The 8,388-nt window shown below is 42.7% G+C and overlaps 1 non-coding gene across 1 annotated transcript; it reads left to right on the forward strand.

Moving 5' to 3' along the window:
* TRNAG-UCC lies at nt 2,667-2,739 on the forward strand. The gene has a single exon. It is a non-coding gene; the product is annotated as a tRNA-Gly (tRNA).

Consider the following 8,388-nt stretch of genomic DNA (forward strand, 5'->3'; position numbering starts at 1 on the left):
TGCCCTGTTATCCTGACCTGTTTCCTCTCGCTGACAGTCCCCTTAGAACTGATTCCTAGTTCTAAGTTTTTTGGTACTACTAGAGAGCAGTCCATGGGGTCGCTAAGAGCCGGACACGACTGAGCGACTTCACTTTCACTCTTCACTTTCATGCATTGGAGAAGGAAATGGCAACCCACTCCAGTCAGTGTTCTTGCCTGGAGAATCCCAGGGACGGAGGAGCCTGGTGGGCTGCCATCTATGGGGTCGCAGAGAGTCAGACACGACTGAAGCGACTTAGCAGCAGCAGCATCAGAGAGAATCTCAAAACCCTGTTGATTACCTAAGTTATAAATTTAAGAGCTCAGCTCTGCCCTAAATATGTCCATCTATTGCATTTCCCTATAGCAGTACTTCCAAACTCTTCCAGGTTCTTTGAGTCCCCTATCCTAACCCTAGCCCATAACTTCCAAATGAAAGAGTCATCCACAACGTCTATGCCTTTCACCTTTCCAGTTTTACGTCCACTCAACTTCCCCACTTCTTTCTTGTCCAAAAAGAAAAGTACCCTACTCCTTTCTACACCCCATCACTCCTGCATTTTGATCCCATCCTCGTTTTCCTCTTCTAGGATGTTTCATCAGTTATTGAGTTTTTTCCACCCACCCATCAGTCAATAACACCAGGCTTCCCTCAATTCCACCTACTCCTCAAACCACTACCCTGCGTGCCCTTTCATTCACCACCAAGTCTATTTGTGGTCCGAGGGCCCTCAGCTGCCTCAACTCCCATTCATTTCTCACTTCCTGTAATTTAGTTCTCAGTCCTACTCCTCTATTGAAGTTTCCCTAGCAAAAGTAAAAAAATTCTTATTTGTCAAACCCAGTCTTCAGTTCTCATCCAACTCTCCTTTCTGGAGTTACAGCACGGCTGTGAGGCAATACCAAGTGGAATTAATAGCAGGAATCCTGGAGTCAGTGGTCTGGGTGCAGCCAGTTTTCACATGGTTACAAACTGTTTGACCTTGAGTTGAAGTATTCAACTTATCTGCACATCAGTTTCCTCATCCCTAAAATGGAGAATGTGCTGATAGTAGCTCCTAGCATTTAAGGCTTATTAGCTAGCTTAGCCAATGAGGAGGTGCAATCTGAGATAGTGAAAAGCCAGATTGGGAGTCAGGGGAACAGGGATTTAATCCCAACTCTAGAATCTTTGTAATAACAAGATCTCTCGGTCTCATTTTTTAAATAAACTGGGTGATCGTGAAAGTGCTTTCTGGCCCTAAACACTTCTACGAGACATTAAACAGTTTGGCAATAATTTGAGAAAATGTACAAATGAGTACTAAATGAACAACACATGTAATGAGGGATTCAGGGAAAGGGAAGAATACTGTGAGCAAGATAGTTGAAGGTTAAATGGGCAAAACTTCAGTGGACCCCGAGAGACAGGGAGGATTTTGATTGATGTAAAAGAGGGGGGAAGGGTCTGAGTTTGAGAAGCAAAACAAAGGTAGGCAGTGATTTTAGGCACACCAAGAAGACCCCCCTGCCAAAAATCACTTCCCCGTGACTTGTCTACGTGTCTGTGTGTGTCTGTGTGTGTGTGCTCGATTGCCCAGTCATATGCGACTCTGCGATAAGTTCTGAATGTTAATGGTTAAGGGTCTGAAGTTATTGTTAAACCACAAATACACTGTTTATAACTGGCAAAAATGGATGTGCCCCATATCCTGCAGCCACTTAAGGCAACTTGTAGAATAATTAGTAAAGGATGCACACCAAGATAGGCTTCCCCGGTGGCACTAGTGGTAAACCCACCCGCCAGTGCAGGAGACACAGGAGAGCGGCTTCCATCCCCGGGGTGGGAAGATCCCCTGGAGGAGGGCATGGCAGCCCACTCCAGCGTTCTCGCCTATTCTTGTCCATGAGAGAATCCCATAGAAAGTGGAGCCTGACGCGCTACAGTCCACGGGGTTGCACAGAGCCAGACATGACTGAAGCAACTTGGCACGCACGTACACCAAGACTCTGCGCCCAATGCAGCTCCCAGTGTTAGATCCCTGGTCAGGGAACTAGATCCCACGTGCCGCAACTAAAGATCCTGCATGTGCTGTGTTGCTCAGTCATGTCTGACTCTTTGGCACCCCATGGACGGTAGCCTGCCAGACTCTTCTGTCCAAAGGGATTCTCCAGGCCAAGAGTTCTGGCATGGGTTGCCATTTCCTTCTCCATAAAGATCCTGCATGCTGCAGCTAAAAGATCCCACATGCTTCAACAAAGATTGAATATTCTGCATGCTGAAACTAAGACCTAATGCAGGCAAATAAATAAATTCCTTAAAAGGAACATGAATTGTCATTTATAACCAATACGAACAAGAGCACATTTAAGTTTTTAAATGAAATGAAGGAGGTTGTGACATCTTAAACCAAATTAGTAAAGGAAGTGACTGCTTGACAGATGACTGGGACTCAGCTGAAGTCACAGAGATGCCGGGGCACTGAAAGAATTGTTGCAAGTGGGGACAGTGAAGCATTGGCAACAGTCATTGCCTAGAGCCTAATTTGCCCCTGCAACAGTATATTGTAACCTCTTAAAGACCATTTTATTTTTTTACACCCACTTTTATTTCTAATACCCAAAAATATTCAACAATTTTATTAATTACAAAAGATCTCTGGGAATTCCCTGGTGGTCCAGTGGTTAGGAGTCTGCACTTCCAGTGCAGGGGCCCAGGGTTCAATTCCTGGTCAGGGAACTAAGATCTCACAGGCTGTGCAACACAGCCAAAAACTCACAGGCTGTGCAACACAGTCAAAAAAAAAATCTCTTTTTAAGTACTGATACATAAAGGGTAATACAGCTACTCGACATTTTTCAGTGCTTTTTCGGTGACAAATGCCTGTCAGTTAGTCCTCACCTCAGTCCTTATTCTTAGATTTGTGATTACCTTGGAGCAGTTAATGAAGTTCTGAAGAGTGAAGTTTTGGGCAAGACAACGCATAAGAATAAGCACGATGAGGATCATTTTTTATATATGTTAAGTTTGTATTCTTAGTTCATTCTCTCCTATAAATCAGATTTCCTGCAGCCTTTCCACCATCATGCCCTCAGAGAAGGGGAAAAAGCAACTCCACAGAAAGGAGGGAATGACTTAGAAATATTTCCTCCTGGTCAACAGGGGAAATTAAACTTTCCAGTAAATGGTGACTTCAAAATAAGAGACATAAGCAGAGAGACAAAGTGTGGCCTGGTTTCTTTGCCTTGGGCCTAAATCTCAAAGTAAGAGGTCGTTAGGTAAAAGCTGAGAGAAAAGTCCAAAGTTGAGGGGTTCCTGCCCCCACTTCCTACTGGGGCTCCAAGAAGAAACTTCATCCAGAATAATTTCCTCATCAGTATAGAGGAGTCTCATGGGGGGAGGGGGAGGGGAAATGCTGATTAGAAAGAGATCTGTGGGGATTCCCTGGCAGTCCAGTGCTTAGGACTCTGCACTCCCCTGCAGGGGGCACAGGTTCGATCCCTGGTTGGGGGGCTAAGATCCCGCATGCCACGTGGCACGGCCAAAATGTAAAAAGAGAAAAAGAATACAAAGGTCTGAGGTAGCACCCTGAAGTCTTCCTCAGCTCCCATATGAACAGAAAGGATCCAGAAATTCCGATGTTCCCCATGGAGGGCTTCCTGATGAATTTCCATGGAGGTTGCCAGGGTAGCCGTGGAAAGATCCTGTGACCAAGGACCGCAGAACGAACCACCCAGTCTGGGAATAAATAAGAATCCCAACAGACCTCAGGAGCATGTGTGGTGTCAGCAAGAGATGAGGTGAGTCAGGTCATCTAAAGAACAGCCACGAAGGCCCGACCAGACTGCGGGAGAGGCCCGGGCTCATCAGAAGCTGATACCAGCAGCTGGTCAGTGACGCTGAGGTGACGCTGACGTACAGAAAGGGGGCAACACAAAGGCCTAAGCCTCTGCACAGACCTTGAGGTCACTTAACACCAGTGATGCTCTAATAAGTTAAATATTTAATAACAGACTCTCCAGAGAGGAAAAGCCCTGGTTTGTGGTATTTAGAGATATCCTTGGTGTAAAGACTGCCACCAAGGAAGATTTGACCTTCGCACCATCGAACATAGAGTTGGGAAGAGATGAGGTTCATAGAAGCCACAATTTTACAGTATTTCCACTTACAGATACAGTTGATAGAACTTCAATAGCACAGATAACAGTAAAGTATAGTCAAAAATTAGAAAGCGATGAATTCTGAGTATTACTTTTCTTGTCAGTATTCTTTCTTTCATTGTAAGTTTGTGCGCCTTAGCTGTTATTGAATATTGTATTTAAAAACTGACTTGCAAAATTCCCCAAAATTAAATAATCAGTTCTGGTAAGCTGATGCAAGCCAGCTAGAGCATGCCACTGCTTAAGAAACCCTGCCCATTTTTCCAGATATCATCTTGGAGAGCCATACGGGTAGAGGAAGAAAAATCAAACCACTGGGTCATCTACCCCAAATAAATTAAATTATCATTAATCAATAAGTGCCAGTATCTACTGTCACCTCCACCACCATCATTTCCAACCTGAAAGCTGGGGAAGAAGATGAAATCAGTTATAAAAAGCTAAATAAACTGTATTTTCTTTTCATATCTCCATTTAAGTGTGTGTCAATTAAAAATTTTGTACCCAATGAAAAGATGCTCAACATCACTCATTATCAGAGAAATGCAAATCAAAACCACAATGAGGTACCATCTCACACTGGTCAGAATGGCTGCTATCCAAAAGTCTACAAGCAATAAATGCTGGAGAGGGTGTGGAGAAAAGGGAATCCTCTTACACTGTTGGTGGGAATGCAAACTAGTACAGCCACTATGGAGAACAGTGTGGAGATTCCTTAAAAAACTGGAAATAGAACTGCCATATGACCCAGCAATCCCACTGCTGGGCATACACACCGAGGAAACCAGAATTGAAAGAGACACGTGTACCCCAATGTTCATCACAGCACTGTTTATAATAGCCAGGGCATGGAAGCAACCTAGATGTCCATCAGCAGATGAATGGATAAGAAAGCAGTGGTACATACACACAATGGAGTATTACTCAGCCATTAGAAAGAATACATTTGAATCAGTTCTAATGAGGTGGATGAAACTGGAGCCTATTAGACAGAGTGAAGTAAGTCAGGAAGAAAAACACCAATACAGTATACTAACGCATATATATGGAATTTAGAAAGATGGTGATGATGACCCTGTATGCGAGACAGCAAAAGAGACACAGATGTAAAGAACAGATTTTTGGACCCTGTGGGAGAAGGCAAGGGTGGGATGATTTGAGAGAATAGCATTGAAACATGTATATCATCATATGTGAAACAGATCGTCAGTCCAGGTTCGATGCATGAGACAGGGTGCTCAGGGCTGGTGCACTGGGATGACCCAGAGGGATGAGATGGGGAAGGAGGTGGGAGGGGGGTTCAGGATGGGGAACACATGTACACCCATGGCTGATTCAAGTCAATGTATGGCAAAAACCGTTACAGTATTGTAAAGTGATTAGCCTCCAATTCAAATTAATTAATTAATTTTAAAAAATGTTTGTACCCAGTAATGGAAGGCAATGACAGTAGCTTATGTGGGTGTGGGTTTATCATTCTCACATAACAGAGTCAGGCCTGCTTGTACTCCATGGTCACAGAATAGCTGCACCAGCCCCATGCAATTCACCTCCAGTCACGTCAAGATAAACGGGCAAAAAAGCCCAGCAATTTCTGTACCCTTTTATCAGGAGCACAAAAATTTTCCCTGGAATCTGCCTTCTCTTGCCCCTCCCCACTCACTTCCTCTCAGTGGACTTCTGTGACTTAAGTCTTGCTGTTCTGAACTAGGTTACTCAGCCACCTCTACCTGCAAAGGAGACTGGGAAAGATATCTTAATTAGCCTAGACCAATCATGATCCACTGCCCGGGGTTGGGCATGCTGCTGTCAATAAGGAAAAAAATCAGGGTTCTGTCAGTAAGGAAAAAGGGGGTAATGGAGAACAGGCAAGCTGAAAGCAAGTGGGGCATAACATTAGTCAGTATTTCTAACCCCAATATACACAGCAAAGTGGAAGAACAATTTTAAAGGGGAAGGAGCCAAGATCTGGCATTTTTTCCCCAGAGTTTAAGATGGAAATGCAGAAAGAGCCCGGCAGTACCTCTCACATCTAATCAGAGACTGTGAAATGTGAAAGTAATAATCACTCAGTTGTGTCCAACTCTTTGTGACCCGTGCTCCTCTGTCCGTGGAATTCTCCTGTCAAGAACACTGGAGTGGGTTGCCATTTCCTTCTCCAGGGGATCTTCACAACCCAGGGATCAAACCTGGGTCTCCTGCGTTGCAGGCAGATTCTTTACTATCTGAACCACCAGGGAATCAGAGGTTATTAGCAGTGCAAACAGAAGGGAGGCTTGGAGGATTTAGCCACCCAAGCACTGGTCCGCTCAGATTCCTAAAGGAAAACCACTTCCTTTTAGCAGGAAATGGGGTAAAGACAATGAAGTTCAATGTTAAAGAGGCTTCCCCATCAGGGAGAAGTAGGAATAATAGACTCTCGTTGCTTAATAGCTTAGGATGCTCAGAGCTTTTACCAAGCAGTGCCTTCTACGGACCTGAGTCCCACTTGTTCTCTGCTGAGCAGAGACTTCAGATGTCACTCACAAAGCCGGGGAGAGCAGCAGGACTGAGAAGGAAAGTGAAAAGATCCTCTCTGCCCTGCTTCTGATGAACCTCTAGACTCACAAAGGTTAATTGCTCAAAGGGTTGGGGCTTATTCCTTGGGAAAGGAGCTAAATGACTAAACATCTGTGGGTGCTGAGTCACACAGCCCATCAGCAGATGGAGCCTGCCCTACTGTGACTGGCTGCATGACCATCATTGGCCAGTTGCAGGAATCATACTAGATCCAGGAAAAAAGCAAGTCACAGATGCTCAGGACGGGGTCTAGAGTAGGTGAAAGATTAACTCCTATGTTAAATTAAAATTTCCACATTTTCTGATACACAATGTAGGCCCTTTAGTTGAACAAACTGAATAAATGCAACCAATTTCAAGCAAAAAAGATCTGAGACTGATCGGACCACGCTGCAAAAATTACACATGTGCATTAAGTTCCTTCTAGTGTAGCATAGCCAATGCTTTTCCCCTCTCATATAGTATTAACTTATTTAAAGAACATGTATACAACAGCATTTTTAATTTTCCATGTTTCTTAATCAAAGTTCTCTCCCTGAAATCTTTATTTGTGGGAAGAAAAAAAAAGTTTCTGCCTCTTTAAACAAGTACTCAAACCTGAAAATGTTAATTTCATTTTCTTGATAAAGTGTGTCTGTGATCAGAACTGAGTCATACCAAAAATACTTCGACAAGATTTGACCTTTTACTTAAACCCCACATTGAGATAATCTACTTAAAATCGTTATCAATAAGACCTTTGTTTTTAAAAGCACATTTAAAATAAATCACTTTTTTAAAGGAGAAAACTGTTTTCAATTAAGTTCTTTACAGGCAATCGGCTTGAAAGTTATGTTTGCTCTTTTATTTTCTTTATATATAAATTATGCCCAAGAGTGCCATGATAATAGTACTACACAAACTATGCTTTACCTTTGTATTTACTTCTTGTCAAAATAAACTCTACAGATTAATTTGTTTTTAGAGTGCTTTATGACCAGCAAGCCCCAGGGTGAAAACAATGCAAGCTACCACCATTTTTTACTATGAATGAGCAAAACCAAGTCCAATTATATGAGCATAATTAATTCTTAATTCCTTCTGACAAAGAGTTTTCTTGCAGTAGAAAAATTTTATTCAACTAAAACAGTGTTTCATTATTTAGAAAACTTTGGAAGACAGACTTTTTTGCTTGAGTCCCTGAGCAAAGTAACATTGTGATACCTAAATAAGGCTAATTACTAGGATTGGGTTCCTGTGTGTTTTAGTCACCTAATTCTTTTGTCATCAAACTCCTGTTGCTCCTCAAAATGCTGGGAACTTACTAGATAGATATACAATCTAAAAATTGTCCATTCCAAAATAGATATTTCTCAAATTTCCTTATTTTCTCCCTTTGGCTTCGCCCTCTACCCCATTCATGTTAAAGGCTGCTTATCAGATTTTACATTTCCCTTAGTGATTTACTATTAACGTTCTACAGGAGTAAAATTATGACCTGAGCAAGCACAAGTCTGGAAAAGAAAATAATGTAGGAATGAAATAATTATATTTACTTATTTTATATATAAATTTAATCCAAATCTGTGTGTGTGTGTGTGTGTATGCGTGCACACGTAGTCGAGCCCAACTCTTTGCGATCCCAAGTACTGTATTCCACCAGGCTCCTCTGCCCATGGAATTTTCCAGG

The sequence above is a fragment of the Capra hircus genome, chromosome 12, assembly GCF_001704415.2.
Source record: "Capra hircus breed San Clemente chromosome 12, ASM170441v1, whole genome shotgun sequence".
Lineage (NCBI taxonomy): Eukaryota > Metazoa > Chordata > Mammalia > Artiodactyla > Bovidae > Capra > Capra hircus.